This window comes from Larus michahellis, chromosome 7 (genome assembly GCF_964199755.1).
Source record: "Larus michahellis chromosome 7, bLarMic1.1, whole genome shotgun sequence".
Lineage (NCBI taxonomy): Eukaryota > Metazoa > Chordata > Aves > Charadriiformes > Laridae > Larus > Larus michahellis.
Window position 1 is genome coordinate 57,614,139 of NC_133902.1, and position 17,309 is coordinate 57,631,447.

A 17,309-nucleotide genomic window follows, 5' to 3' on the forward strand; every position below is an offset into this window, starting at 1 on the left:
ATAATTTCCAGTTTTTAAGGAATGAAAGAATAGAACAAAAATAAATACCAAGCCAATTATTTACTAGCCTAACTACAGATTTTGAAGATGATGGTTACTTGAAACAAGGCATCTGGGAAACCTTGCAGTAGCGGTTTACTATTATAACTTCTAAGCATCCGCCCTGCTACCCTTTGGGAGGTTCAACACCTCCAAGAGAGGCAAAAACCAGAAGGTGCGTGATGTCTCATCTAACCCTGTTCACAGAGTGGCATCTTGGTTTAAATTGCTGATGAGAGTGGGTTTGAGCCAAGACCCAGTTCTGACAGAAGCGCGTTTTCCTTCCTGCCAGTCCTGGCATGGGCTGGTGAGCTCTGGCAGCAAAACAGGGAGGCTTCTGGGGCCAGGAGATCTAACCACCTCATAGCAAGGTTAGCTGGAACTGGTTTGTCAAAGCTCTTGTGCACCACCAACTTGAAAGTGTTTATTCTAATGCCCTATTGTATGAAACAAAGCCAGTTTAGAGGAACACCATCAAAATTTAACTCGTCAGCATGGTATTAAAGACACATCACAACGTTCACATCATGAGAGCTCCATCCTCCATTCAGGTAGATGTCTGGGCAGGTTTCCATCACAGTTTGGAGGACTATCGTCCTTCTCCAATGGCTGAGGAAACCTGCTGATACACACTTGCAGTGAAGGATTTCTACAGTGTACTTCATGCTTTGGAGGAGGCAGAGAAGGAAAAGTGGGTTAGAAGCAATAATTCCTCATAGTCATAATTTGGCAGCTGTGAATATGCAGGAGGCACTGTCATAGCAAAGACCCAAGGAACCAGCAAAGGTTCCCCAGAAACCTTAGCAAAGACCCAAAGAACCAGCAGACACTAAACAAAGAGGCTGTTTAACATTACGGATGCCTTATACCAGCTGTCACATGGGCAACCCCGAAGACAGTCAGACAGAAGATGCTTCAGCAGTGATGCCTCCTGAGAGAAGGGCTGGAGGGGAGCTGGATGACCACAGGGACGGCCAGGTGAGGACACCAGAATAGCTGCAGTGTGGAGCAGGAGGCAGCCCGAGAAGCTTGGGCTGAGCCGGGCAGCAGAGCACGCCAAGCAGCATCTGGGAGTTACCAAGCAAGATGGACTTTGCACCGCTAATCGCTTCCTCCGTGCTCAGTTTATGCTTTGTAACACTAACCCAGATAGCCTGGATAATGAGACTAGAGAACTGCTTTCCAGGTCATTGATGATTAAGAGGGTAGAGTTAGCACTGATAACAAACTGTTGCTCTATTTCATAAATGATTATGAGCACTCGGATATGACTAAATGGAACCCATCATTTTCTCCGTGTATGAAACACTGGATTATTTTTTTTCCCCATCTGTTTGAATTAATCTCATTATATATAAATTAACAGAATATTGCTTAAGGAAATTATATCTTGTTTTGGCAAACAGATGTTTTAGTTGTACTAAAACCTTTCTATTATCTAGCATAATCTAATGTGTTAAACGTTTCCAAACCAAATATTTGGTAGGTCAAGATACGTAATCCACCCCATTCAAAGTGTAGATTCAGACACTACTTTTGACCACAGTTAATGGAATTAATGTCACTTGTTTCAGTCAAGTCGTATTGCAAAGCCCACATCTAATCTGTGACGTATACAGATAAACAGATTTACAAAGCAATAGCTTACATGGCACCTTGTCTCTCAAGGTCACAGGTTACACTGCAAGGAAGCCAACTTCAAGACGCCCTTACATTACGCCAAATGTAATAGTATATATATCTACATATATGATCTATATATTCCCATAGACATGCTCAAAATATCAGTAGGGATAGCTATTTATTGAACTGCATTTACTATAAATCTTGTCTATTTTACCACACCTTTGTCTGCTAGGGAGCACATCACACAATCCCACTAGATATTAAAAAAAAATTTTATGCCTAAAGTTATCATCGCTTCTTTTTCAAGAATTCAAATTAAAAACCGAACAGAACAAAATTAAATCTAATACTCATTTTCTTCGGTAAATTAGGCTGCATCTAAACCATGTTTTATGGGAAACCACTACTTTGTATATCCAATTTCTTCCTGGATTGAACAAAGGAAGTTATTTCTTCCAGGGAACACGACCCTATATACTGAAATATAACACAAGGACACAGCATAACTTCTACCAGACTATACTCTGCTCCAGAATCCATTGGCCTTCAATCAGTGAGCTGCTTACGAGACACAAAAAATGAGATTAACAAATAACTGTGAGATAATGTGAGCACCGCATCTTGGAAGGCTTTTCTATCATTTGTATGTTAATGAACACCTGCCTGTAGAGCTGTATTTTTCCTGGACATTTGCAGCAATTTAAATTAACAGAAGGAAAAGAAGCTAATTTTGCGGCTATCTTCATACAGCGTCGTAGACCAAGGAGCTACAACTCAATTTTCTAAACCAGTTTAAAAACTCTATTACAACAAATTTCCTTGTTAAAAATAAATAAATAAACCAGTATATATAAGCTGAAGCCATTTTACAAGCTCTTAAAAACTGTGCTATGGGCTAGATCTTAGATTAATGTTTGTGATCCACACTGAAAACCTGTAAAGCATTTATGTAATTGCTAAGCATTATTATTTTTATTACTGTAACAGATGGAACCAATCCATCTTCGTAGATAATATCTCATAAATGATTCATTACTATTCCTTTAACCTAAAGTCTTTTATATTTTGCAGATCCATGAGAAATAACTATTAGGAGGCTCCATGCATAAAAGAGTATGAAAACTACCTAATGTCTTCCAAACGTAGTAGCGTTGCTAATATTTAGGCCTTACAATTTTCACATTGTATTCCATATATTTTCATACGTATGCCACATATTTCACATTCCTGTTCCTCCTCGTTTTCCATCACTGTGTTCCAGGTGGTTAAAAACACCACTGCAAACTACCAGCAATGTTTCTCGCTTACATGGCTGCCATTAATTACAAATATGGACCAGTCAACCGCTTTATAAGAGGTAGAAATATCTCCCACAAATGCATGACACAGTTTTATAATGCAGCAGTCTTGGCTTCAATTGCTAACGAAAAAGAGTTATGTGACCACACTGGCCATCTTTCCTTTGTCCAATAACTTTTTGACCAATTTTAATCAAATCGGAAAGCCAGGTAGACATCTCACAGATAGGAGTTTCCATCAGCTTAATGAGAATTGATGGCTGGAAGAGAAAAGAAATACACAAATGAGTCCTGTCACTGGTAAAAAGGCTTAAATGGGGGCTCATCAGTCACCCCCCACGCCTGGGCTGCCTCTGGCCATCCAGACACTGGTAGTCCAGAATCAGACACAGCAGATGCCATCTCCTGCCCACCATGCAGCCGACAGACAGGCCATTGACGATATTTTGAGTGAAAAAAAGCTTCTCGAAAAATGCATTAAAGGCTGACGCAAGCAAAGTAATCATAATGGTATCAGTGCTTGATGAACACCCCGACATTTAAAATGAGAAAAAACGTTCATTTACACACCCAAAAAAAGCTTTTCCTGGATTGTTAGACGAAAATGAAGACAGAAAAGCTAAATCTACCACACCCCGCTTATTATTTTGATACAGCCATCGGGGGCATCATTAGCACACCAGTTCCCAGAGCCCTCTCTGGTACCCACTGGGGTTTTAGGCCTATGGAGAATGAGCAGGTCTCCGCTGTGTCTATGGGACTATTTGGGTTCTTCAACCTGCCCTTTAAACGCAGACCAATTAGCCATTTTCAGTAGACTTCCATGTAATGGTAGAGGCTAATTGGAAGTGATGAGCCCTAATACGGTACCTGAAAACTTTTACCGGTTTTACCAATAAAAAAACAAATTACATTCCCCATGCAATCATACAGACATTGTGAATTGAATATGAACCAAAGAATCCATGTTATTCCGCTTGTATTGTGCACAATGCGATAAATTAAGGCATTCTCTTTTTTTTGGCTGAGTGGTTTTAGACTCAACACTCATGTCACTTCCTTATCTAGCCACACTAGCTAAGGACTTGGGGTGTTTGAGTAAGGACGCCATATACAGCTTGATTTTTAAAGAGTGGTCACCACCCATACGACAGCAGTTAAGCTTGTTAGAAATATATTGGAAATCTCCTTAAACCTCCTGAACACCAAATACCAGGGGGGCAGAGGTAGAAACTACTGTGAAATTTTATGTCATTGTATTGCAAGTACAACAAACGTCAAAAATAAAAATTAAAACAAGACCCTCCAAGACAAAAAAAAACCAATAGGTGTGATAACGGTCAGTGCCGCAAAGAGGACAGTGCACACTATCGGTGTGGGCAGAGAAGGAGACAGCAACAACTTTTTACTTACCTCTAACTTCAAACTCTGGGGGCCTGGTGCACCTGGAGAAGTATTTGAGCAGGTGGGAAGGCAGCAGCCCCATGAAGAGTCCTGGGTGCAAGGTCAAGGCTGGCCAGAGCCTCTGTAGCTCTTCCCTCCGACTTAACTCACCACTAAATATTAGAGCATGAGAAGTTTTCTCATGGGCAACCTGATACTCTACCTGCTGATTCTTGCCACCTCACCGAGCTGGAGCAGGGGAGGTGGTGCTGGGAAAACTATTTGTCAATTATATTAAACTCCCAACCTTTAAAACCTCCTGCTTAACCCACCTCTCACAAAGGTCTTGTATTCATCACCAGCACATATTTACTTTAGCCAGAAAATGTGTTTGGAGGCTGAAATAATGGAACTTTACCACCAGCTACTTTGACCCTGTGTCTCTTCTAACAGTTCATAAGAAGTTACTGTTCCCCTTGAGGAGCCACATGAAAGCATTTCTTGAACAAATGGCGCTATCTTTGACTTGAAAACTACCATGTGATCTCAGACCTTCTACTTACAACTAGTTTCAAATGGATTTTGACTCACAAAATAGTAAGTTGCCTTGAAAGCTTCTCCATAAAAATCTAAATTCATCTAAAAATTGCATGAAAATTCATGTAAAAACACAGTTTGCAATACCCAAAAAAGGGAAGTCAAATGTAGAATAACATGTTTTCTAAGCAGCTTCAAATTCCACACTGAAACGAGAGTGCAGAGCCAGATTCTCCTCTGGTCGAGGATGACAAGCGGAACGGGTGGGCAGAGCTGCCAGTCGCACTGCTCGGGATGAGGATGCCCTCCTAAAAACCCTTCACAAAGGGGAACCCGACAAAGTGCAGGGTTGAGGCATCACAGAGAAAAGCAAAGACCTGGATCCTTCATCTTTGATTGAGCTTTCCAATATTCCACTAGAAGGACTGGCATTTATAAACTGTCTCTTTGAAAATATTTTTTTTTCCTTTCCTCTTATTACATAAAATATACATTCTGCATGAAACCAGACACAGATTTGTTCTTTTTGCTAATACCTTAGTTAAATACAATGAACTACAGTTTTACTCCTCGGTGAAGTGCATTCACTTAAATGAAATGACATTGCTGTAAGCAGGAGAACAAAATTTGCTCTAATTCAAGAAAATCCCCCTAATGCACATAATTTTAAAAAATCTTTTATAAGTGGTACCATATGACTTTTAACAATGTAGGTTTGGCAAGTTATTCAAGTCAGTCATGCTTACGAGAACAATGTGCAAGCAAAACTCAATTTTTTTTTTCCTACACATATTTTCACTTGTACTCAGCTGTTCTTGCTAAGACGTGAGCGGCTTTGTTACCACTTTGGCCTCTCAGTGTACGGATTTTAACTTTGTTACTTAGTTAATTCACTTGCTTTAACATGAAATTTTTTAAAATACAGCTACCAGCTGTTCAACATAACGAGGTTTCGTTTGCAATTTTCTAATGACCATAAGGGTAGCCAGAAAAGAAAAATCTCAGCTTTAAAACACACTTTATTTTATACCAAGGGAAAGAACAGCAAGCGTTCATCTGAAGTGACTGGTTAGGATGACAGTTTTGCAGAGAAATGTATTTTCATTCGAGATCCCCGCAGCTACTTTGAATGTAATTGCGTGAAAGACCACCAAGATTTCTTTCTCAAACACAAATCAAAAGCTTATCACCAAAAAACAACCATTATGTGCAGGAAACCAATCTTCAGTCTCTAATATGTTGAAATGTTTTAAAAGGAACCAGAAGGCAAAAAATTACAGGAAGCTGTGAGGAAGTTGGCCGGAGCCCCCCCGGGGGGAAGGTGTGTGGTGCCCCGTGATGCTCTGCCCCAGCTGCCACACACAGAAAAAGTCGCCAAAGAAAACGGCTCCACGTACCACAGGTTGGACAAGGATTACGAGGAGGAGAGGAGGAGACAGCGCGGATGGCGAGGAGGAGAGGGAGGAATACTAGTCACTTGTCACTTCTGGCCATTACATTGTGGTCCTTGTCACTAAAATTGCTCTTACCAAAAGAAAAACAAACAAACAAACAAAAAAACCAAATAACACCAGGACAGCAATTGGGCCTGTCTGTCAGGCGAGTGAAAGCCTACCAGTGGCCCTGACATTTTTCATTCAGGTTGGTTCTCGACGACAACTGGTAAAATTCCTAATAGATATGGGAGGACAAATTTCAATCCTAACACAACAGGATGCCGAGAAGCCGAGCGTATGGCCCAGACGGCAGTGAGTTAAAGTCAACGGAGTAAATGGAATGATTCCACCAATTCTCCAGGCAGCCTGTTGCAATATTTGATAACCCTTTCAGCGAAGAAATTTTTCCTAATGTCCTTCCTGAAGAGCCTGTATCCTTCCATTCCAACACTCCAGCCAGAGGAGCCGTCCCACCACGTCTCCATGATGCCAATAAGATCAAAGCCCCGCAGTCATGCACACATCTAACTTGTTTATTCCTATAGAGGCAAAAGGTATCCGTACTACCACTCTATGAGTTGATAAAGTGCATTGACTGCAGTCACCGCGTGGAGCGTGATGGATGCGCTCCACCCCTTAACCAAGCTACTGGTAGTTTGGAACAGGCTCCAAAGGAGGTAAAGGCCTGAGTTGTAGCCGGGCCAAGAACTCCTCTAGTTTCAACCTGTTCTCCAAAAACCCACAAGGGAACGGAGTGACACAGTAAACATCAATACAGATGAGTTTGGAACATCAATCGTGTGATTTAGGCATAAATAACAGGTGGCTTTTCCAAAACTGATTTATCAAAAAAGAAAGTTGTGGGCAGAAGGAGTCTCATGCATACCTTTCCCATCCTGTGTGATTTGACTACGAGCCCACCACTTCATCCCATAAATAGGACAGCATAAGTGAGCCTTCTCTGAGCTTTCCCTGCACAGCAGCATGGCTGCTTGGCGGCGATCTCCCCTGGAGCTGGGACACCTCTCAAGGCTGCTCCTCGAGGCACAGAGACCTTTTACCAACGGCAGATCTTCGGTAAGTGACCGATATTGCAAATAACCCTGTAGTATTTTGTCTTGGTAACTTTGATTACGTGCTGAATTCATGCTAATGAAACACATACAACCCTTTAGACATAAACCATTGACCAAGTCTGGACTAAGTCTGGATCCAGCCGCACCCAGAGTCCTCTCTGAGGAGGAGTTCAGAAGGCAAGGGGGTCTGTTCTGAACCTCGTGACTCAACGGGGGGCTTCCCTTACCCTTTCTGGCCCTGGTCTCTCTGTGAATCATTCGAACTCGAGTGTAACTCGATGCTCCTCTGTGTGTTTTCTCATGCAGTAATTAATAGTGTGAACCTTGCCATCAAACTTGGTTATATCGCACTTTTGCAACATATTAAAATCACTTACCTAACACTTTTGACAGTGCTTCTTTAAGCGATCTAAATCACCCATTTGTGATAGAATTGTGACTTTCAGGTGTGCACTGAACCAGGGTAGACGCTTTGATAAACAGAACAGTTTTCAAATTAAGCTATTAGCAGAGCATGGGGCTGTACATGAATAACGTGCTCCCAACCCAAATGGTAAGGGGCAAGCGGGCACAACAGGAAAAGAGGCCTCAGCCCCTCTCTCTGTATCAGTGGGGAGCAGAACCCAGACCCGACAGCCTGCAACGTACAACCGAAAGCATCCAGCATCGTCTCACCTTCTGGGAGCTGGGCACCTGGAAACCGGGGCCACCAGGTTTAAAGAAACGTTGCAACTGCCAACAGAGAGAGAAAGAGGGTTATCTATTTGGCAGGTAAATCGGGGTATGTTTTGAAAGAAGACAATACTCTGTACGTAAAAACGATACCAGACTGTAAATGAATTCTGTAACGTTTAATACAGAAAATTTTCCCCCTACTTGGTCACATTAGAGGAAGCTGAACATTTTATAACTAGGCAGCAGAGAACGGTTGGACAAATGGCAAAGCGTCAGATATAGACAGGTAATAATGGGTTTGTTCTGTAGATAACCTACTCCAGAGAAAACATGTGAAATTAGAAATGCTGAACTAGGGGGAAGTAAACAAAAGTTACTAAATTGTGCTACCCTAACACTTCCCATTCTGACAGAACACATGAATCATAGATAAGGCTGAATATTTGTCACAGCTGTGATTTCAGCATCAAAAAAGAAATAATTTTAGCACAGATTTTAGGGGAGTTTCCAGAAAATTTGTCAGTTCAGCCAACCGGATACTAGACTTCTCCGTGATCTTCTGCAAGTTTAGCTTTCTTTGGGTTTGGACCCGCAAAGCAACAAGCACTCACTTTTGAAACCACTGTGATGACTAACGTGGTTAAGTGTCTTGGTGTCTTCTTGGATGAGACCAAAGCTCTCAGCACACAGCTATCAAGCTGTATTTTGAGGGGGTTTCAGTGCTTTTAAACTGATGCGTGCACTGAATAATTTTAATTTGAAAGAAACGTCAGCAATACAAAAATACGAAAATGCTGAACCGCTGTTTTTCACTTTTTATGATACAAAATGATGCCCTTAAGTTTTTCTGCTCTGATAAAGCAGTGTGTTTTTATTCTTGGCAACGACAAAACTCAAGTTCCACCCGCAGTCCTGACTCACTGAGAGCGTATGGTAGGGGAAGTGGCCTAGCTTCATAAGCCTGCATTAGAAGCTATAGCTGGCAGCAAAAATGCATAGTTTATACTAAAGAAAAAAAAAAAAAAAAGATTCTGGAGTAAACAAAGTATTTGCAAGTTCAGATTTAATTTTATAGCAGAGCAGAGGAGATCTGAAACCTGGAAAGCATTTAAAAGCTCAAACCAAAATATTTTATGTGAAACAAAATATTGCATTCAATTCTAAGTTAATTGTTTCTACATTTTCGGCGCTGAACTGGAAAAAATGCCAACAATTCTGATTTTATTTTTAAAAAAGAATTCCTCTATATCCTGCATATGCGCGTGCGTAAGCATATCCAAACTTTAACCCCCATGAGTTCAGTCAGGCTTTCCATACCTATTGAACAATTAGCTGATGACAAAACTGGCATTTTCACAGATTCATGCTATTTTTCACCCAAAATTTAAAAACGACTTTAACTCACTCTAAAATTTTAAGAAGGAGATTTTCGCTTAGATTTAAGCCAACCTAAAAGCCAGCTGCAGCTGAAAGGTGGTGTCCTGCTGGCTCCCCTCCTTTGCTGTTCTGCCCACACTCAGCTTCTCCTCCCCTGGCTTTGGAGTTTGTCTCACTTTGTGGTGAATCAGTGCAGAAAATGAGACAGTAAAGAATTAACTACACAAAAACCAGCAAGTACTTTTCTGCCAATTTAGCTCCCTGAATCAGCTCATCACAGGGCAAACGAGCCACAGAGCCTGCACCAGCATCACATGGTTAGGGGAGCAGGAGAAAAAAAAAGATGACTTTACGCATATATGTATTTTTTTTACATCAGCTAAATTTTCGATTGCCTTTGCTCTACTGTAAGACCTTACGGCAAGTTCCAGGAGCCCACTGTTTCATACCTTCTGGGCTGAGCTCTCTCCTTTCAGGTACAAATAACCTATTCTTAAGCCCACCAACAGAAGGAAAAAAAAAAAAAAACCAAAAACTTCTTACAGTTTTAAAATATCTTCAAAAAATAAAAAGTATATGTAAGCAATCACAAGGTAGTTTATACAGTTGTTAGATCTCAAATATAAAGGAGGCTGATATTATTCTCTAGATGTATTTTTTAAACAGCTCATGGCTGTAGTCAGTCTCTCATTATTGCATCTTTACTTATCAGGACATGCAAATTCAGAGGAAAAAAGCAGCATTTTATTGCTGAAGACATCCTCTGCCTGGGGTCCATGCTACTGGGTTCCCCCCTGGGCTTCTGCAGCTTGGCAGAAGCAGGAGCGAGCCCACTTTGTGCTTCAGAGCCACTGGAATCTCGACTGGCAATGCAGAAAGCCATCTCCAGCTTTCCTCCTCGGGGCACAGTGCTCAGGGAGCAGGATATGCTTTAAACATCTAATATCCCGCGGGATGATTTTCAGGCATATCGTTGGGGATTGATCCATCAGCTGCTTCACAGCTTGTGTTTAGCAAATACATTTTTTTTCCTGTGGAAATCCTGCCTACCAGGTTAAAAGGGAATTTTCCATTTTCCTCTATCAGCCACACAACCCACAGCAAAAACCGCAGTGCAGTCACACTGTTAACTACAGCTGACCTGAGACCCTCCAGAAAAGAAGTTTCATCTCCAGCGGCACGTCCTCACCACCCTTCCCTGCGGCAGAGGGGACCTCTGGATCAGACCCAAGAGCTCCGCTCCGGAAAGCTCAGCCTGAAAGACAGAGAGAGAAAACGAGTGTTCAGCTACATCCCTGGGTCTGGCCGCGGGACCCCCGTCCCCCAGCCCAGGGGACGTGGAGGAGGGTGGCTGAGCGCAGGTGGGAGGAAGGGACCAGCCCTTTCAACAGCTTCAGGCTGCAGCTCCAGGGCAGAGCTGGTCCGAGACAAGTACGTTCACAGGAAATCTTCCGCCTAAAATAGGCGTTGTTCTTCTACACCTCCCACTGAACAGTGGGTACAATTCATGAATATAGACTTTTGAAACTGATTCAGAAGAGATCTGAGGAATGTATCAAAAAGTCCATATGGTTTTGCCAAATCAAGTATGCAGAACTGGGTAAATTTAGCCACGCGCTTAAGATCTAAAATTTGTCTTGTTTGACCCAACTGGAAGGAACATAGTCATGAGGCACTTATACACACATCCATCTGACTGATTCTTCATCTTGGGGAGGTCAAAAATTGATGAGTAACACATTATTTAATGTGTGGAAACAAAAGGACACCTCAGTTACCAAAGAAGTGCAGTGGAATATGAAAGCACTACCCAGACAGGTCTAAATAATGCTATTTTCTCTAACATATTTAGGTAGTGAAATTACAAGTGACAAGTGGTTGGCGCTTTGACAGCTGGGCCTACGTCTCCAAATTTCTCTCCTGTAACTCACAAGAGCGAAGGCTTTGTTTGAAAAGAAGGCTGAAATTCTTACAATAAGACAGGAGGTGGAGGCTCTAAGAAATATTACACATTGTTCATTGTAAAAATCACAGGTGTTGGTAAAAGTGAGGTGTGAGGCACATAAGGAAAGGCTTCTCAAACCTCTCGACACCGTCGTATTTCCATTTGCATCGAGACAGCTGAGCCTAGCAGCGTTCAACGCCGTGGGCCTGGAGCACCGTGGAGCAAGCTTTCAAATTTCCCTTCCATCACCAAAGGCCACCTCTCTGCAGCCTTCGGAAGCTGCACTCAAGTTCAGACTCAAATTCCCCAAAGTTCCAAGTGGCTGAGCTTTTCCATGCTTATACTTAGGGGAGGAAATCTTGAACATAAGCTAATTCCTCTCCCCGCTCCTCTCCTCCCCTCTGTGATCAGAGGCTTTAGCAATAGTTCCTTGTATTCCCCTAAGAAGCACCGGAATCAGGATGCCTACCAAAAGCACAATTTTCTGGCATACTTGCCATATCCAAAGAGTAGAGAGTAATCAAGCAGCACACACAACAAAGAACCCCCAAATCACACGCAATATAATTTCAAGATAAGCACGCAAAAGGTAATTAATCATAAAAACTGAATATGAGACATTGAAATGCAATGCTTTTGCAACAGGAAATACATGTAATAATATATCTACATGCAAAAGAAACAAATGGAACCCTTCTGGTGATTGAACTCACAGATTTATCTAGAAAAAAATTAAAGATTTATAGCTCATTTTTTAGTCATATTAACCCAGTCCTTTTAATATACACAGAAATGCATGATCCTTGCAGCTGAAACATTATTCTGAGAACAGTGAAATCCCAAAATGCAGGAACCTGCAGTGAACGAGAAGGTAGTTTTACCTTCCAAACCTGCACTTTTACAAGTCCTCTACATATTAAAAAACATGATAACGCTTTTCAAAAATATCAGCCTACGGTTAGAAAACTCTCCCCATCCTCTTTTCTCCCTTGAACCTTTAATTAAGTCTCCACGCTGCTTCGAAGCGGCAGCAGTTTAAGGGGTTCAGAATATTTTCTTACAAATAAACTGTTCAAAACACACAGACTTGCTGTGAGTTAGTCTTTGAACACAAGCTTCTTAAATAATCCCTTTTATTTTTATTTATTTTTGAAAATATCAGATTCTAATCCTCTCTAACCACTGCACACCACCAGTAATAAAAAAAAAAGCATAGCTCTTTGAAATTTATTTCTTTTTTTGCCATTTTTGTGATGATTACATGTATAAATACGCAAGATTTCCCACATGAAAAGTGTTTGCAACCGCAAGAGAAAGCATGAAAATGGTTTTCATCAGCAGATCTTAAAGTACTTTTACAAAGCACTATTCTTTAACAGCTGGGGAACCTGAGACTCGGGCAGATAAAGTAATTTGCCTAAAGTCACCCAACAAGGTATTACAAGTTGGGTTTCTGCTGTGCTAGGAGTTTGCTCTTGTGACTCTTTGGGACTATCTGGAGGAAATCCACTATGTGTTAGACCTTCAAGAATGATTTTGTGGCATCAGATGACAGGTTTTCTTTGGCAGGAGTGATACACGCCCTCAAAAATTACACCTTGGGGAACTGAGAGGGAAGGAGAGGGGCCAACATCGTGCCAAGGGGACAGGGATAGGAGTGCAATGACTACACAAGCCTGGATCCCCCTGTCCTGGGGCCTACAGCCCTCTCCCTGCCAACAGGGCGTAAAAATAAAGTGCTAAGGAAAGAAGAGGACTATGGGTCTTTGCTTCGTTAGCCTGATGCTACGGTGTGAAAACCGTAAATCTGCCACTGTGAGTTTTAAATCGCGTGCCTTGCACAACAAAACATCACCTCTTTTGTTGGGGATGCTTGGGGTCTCCGCGTAGAAAACCTGCATTAGATTTCTGGACAAAGCAGGTATTTAATCTAAAACGAATATTATGTTACGTTCATAGCAGCAGATATTCACCCTGAGCTACGGTGCCAGCCTGCAGAGACTCCTCTGCAGCAGAGTTCGGGGTGTTTGCCAGCTAGAACAGCCATAACAGAACTGTTTGTACAATTTAGCGTCGTGCAGTTGCGCTAGCAATAAAATAGTTGGACCGTGTATCTAGACATGACTGTTTTTATCACAGCCCATGCAAAAAAGTACGAATTTCTACACCTGGATAAATCATCGTATACTTTGCTGCTGAACGATCGTACTGCAGAGGAAATGCATTTGGATGAGTATCTTTTACACCTTCAGAAGCAAACTTTATCTTCCACTTTAATGGTAAACTGTGATTTCGAGCAGCTGAAGATTAATACATAGAAGTTGTATTTTTATTTACTGTTAGTAGAGCACTGTTTCTAATAGTTTTCTAAAAATCTACATTTATTTTGCCCGTACTGCCATGCTTACTTAGGATTCCCATGATACATCGACATAGCAGCGCATGCAGAGCCCGCTGTGAATGCAAGACCCATTCTCCCATGGAATTGTTCGAAATATAAATTCAGTGCTTAGTTTGCCAATAATCTGTTTTCTTCATGTTTTGATATTTGGAAAGAAAACAGATAGCTCATAATTAGCAAGACATTCATAGCAGAACAAAATAACCAACAGTCCCTTTAATCTCTTGTTCCAAAGTCTGCAGTAACTGTATCTCTATAAATAAATCTCTGCTTGCTCTTTTATATTTGTGGCAAGAAATTCTCAACTCTAACTTGATAACAAAGACTTCAGCACTATATTCTTGAGGTGTGAACCAACAATGAAAGCTATTATTTTTTATTACTTGCCCGTTTAAACAGAAGACGACAGTCTAAGATACTCAGATTTGCAACATCAAAGTAAACTCTGCTACTTGACAGATATTTAATAAAGTATCCCAAGTCATGCATGGAGAACAGGAAGACTACACTGCTGTAAACATTAGCTGGCGTGCCTAATATTTCTTGGTGGTCCAAGTTCACAGTTTTATATTTCAAAGGCTATGAATGAAGACAGCTTTACAGTTGCACGTGTCTTCTTGCCTGAAAGAGCTCTTTAACACTTCTGAAAGCGGTAACTTTAACGTTCTACCCACCTCGTCTTACCAGAGGCTAACGATGAACATTTACAGTGGTATTTCGAATGGGAATAACCCAACATTTTCCAGTCTGAACACACGCATCACTCAGAGCTGCCTGATTCTTTTCACATATCTTAGTGGGTTTTGTTCAGCTAGAAGTGTGCAGAGCATATATTCTAAATTACATGTCAGCTTGCAGCAATTTTTAATTTGCAGCAGTGTAATAGCCTATAAAAATGGAAGGTTTGAAATAATTGTCCACTTTCCTTTGACACAAACCAATTCCCACTATTCAGAAGGTCCCGGTGACAGACTGGAGTGCAATACTTAAAAATTACTATTTCAGCAAATGGAAACCTATTTCAGCTAGATGTTAGGGAATGACCGCAGAAAACACAAAGCCTTCAACAGAAGTTCAACAGATTAATCTGTTACTCAATACCTACTTGAACACCTCAGCTGAAGAATAAATATTGAATCAACAGGCCTGGGAATTGACTTGCTAGTACTTTATTTTTTGGAGGATGGGAAAGGCTTGACACTATTCACGTCTAAGTTCTGTATCTGATTCAAACAAACTGGAGCAAAATTCTAAAAGTAGATTTATTTATTTTTTCATCCTTTATCAAGCTTGTGACTTATCAATGTTAAAAGAAGGTAGTGCTGTTGTAAAGGCCAAATGAGGTATGCGCTACATGGACACCACAGTGTAGAAGAGAGGTCTATGAGCTTTGGCTGCCCATGTTACCCACCCACAGCCAAGCCATCGGTTGGTTACGCACCTCCCCTCCAACTACCACCCAACCAGAACCGCACATCATGGCAGAGCATTACGTGTGGAACAACTCGACTAAGTGCTGCAGAAACACAATAGAAAATTTTCAGCCATTTTTACTGGAACTCCAGTACTCCAGCGGCGGCAGCAGATGCTGTATGCACTCATTTTGAGAAGTGTTGAACATCCAGAACAGGCAGGGAAGTCAACAGCAGCTGTATGCACTCAGCACCTCTGAAAATAGCAACTACACAGCCTTGAGGTCTTAGGTGTTAGGTGTTCAATTAGAGGAAAATTAAAATAGTTCCGTTATGAAACTGCTTTAAAAGCTGTTTAGACAAAAGATATTTAACTTCAAACATATGTATTTTTAAACTCCTACAAACTTGGAAGTAAACGGTAGGTAGCACATTCTGAAGTTACAAGTTTCCACAATTTCAGTAATATAAACTATTAGTATGTTGCCTTGGCATTTATGCCCAAGGTATGTGTGTTCTTCCAAAAAGATGGTTTTAGGGTTCAGTCAACTCATAACACCACTAATCACCCAAGTGACGAATTGAGAGATAACTTCTGGTCTGCAATAAACAGTACGCATTAACCCCATACGTAATTTTGCATAAAGAATACATGCCAATTTATATTATTTATGTAAAATTATAACATTAAGGGATGTAAAAAGTCTGCAGACTTGCAGATTTGGCTGTTGCCTCATTAAGTCATTTGCTATTTGGATTAATGACTTGCTAGTATTTCAGTCAAGCATAAGAGGCGATTGCACGTGGCCTGCCAAAGAGGTTTTAGTGACTCCAAAAAACTAAGGGCAGCCAAGAGTCCAGCAAAAGAAATATCCAAACTACATTCTCCTGGGAGCACGGAGATGCTCATACTAAACCTCGCACCAAGCAGCGGGGCCTGGCATTCTGCACGCCTCTCCTGCCTAAGAACTGCAACACCGGACAGGTGCTGGGACTCGATTACTGTTCAGGCAATAAATAACCACAGCCAGCCAGCAAACCAGATTTATAAGGGATGACTTTGGGGATTTGGTGGGTTTGAAAGTGTAGAGGGCTTCTTTTGCGTCACCTCTGTCATGACAAACTTCCACAATGGCGTTCAGTTGTTTGGGGTTTTGCAAAAAGTCTGATTTTCTTTTATGTTTGTCAGATCAGGCTGAGGCAAAGGCATTTCAGACCTTCAAAACAGCTATTTTTGAAACAGGACAATGAGCAATGCTAAGGTACGCATCTCCTGTGCCGCAGGGCCAGTCTGAGGGGCGAGTGGGAGAAGTGTCTTGCAGTGATTTTCATCAGCCAACCGAGAAGCTTTCTAGAAACGTTATTCACAAAGGGCAAAGACCTTCTGCATCCCAAGCAATTTTGCACCATGTCACCTGATAGAAAGTATCACACGTCATAGATTTCAGAGCCATATTGTCAAATCTTTGTGAAAGACTAGAGAAAAACAGAAGATACCTTTTTCTTCATTTTTTGATTTACATGATGACTATCTGAAGCTAATGAGATACATTGGAACCAACACCGCGATGTGGACTGTAGAGAGCAAGACTAAATGTCTATATTCTACACTGCATTCAGTATCTCTCCTTGTACACAAAATATGTTTTCAGAGCCCTCTGAGAGACGACGCCATTTCCTGTCAGTTTAATGCAGACAGGTAAACTGGAAAAAACGGACACCGTGACACCCCCACCCCCTTTCTGCATGCAGATCTCGGGTCACAGAGCTCACATTGCTGGGACACACAGGTACTCGGAGCCACGTCTACTGCGGGCCTTAGGGCAGCCTTCCAAACCCCCTGCCGAGATGAAAGCATTATGAAAAAGATTTATTTCCCAGGCCCGAGCCAAACCAACTTTTATCAACCTTAAAGATATTTACCTGAAAAAGCACTAGGTCTACCTACTCATAAAACCTCGGGCAGGCTGGGATACAATAAGAATATTCAATGTACTAGCAGAAGGCTACTTCACAAACCCGTCGGTTCTGCGGCGTTTGTCTGCAGCGAGGTGAAAGCAAACCTCACAATCTGGGGTCGAATGCAGAACAAATAACAAAGCAC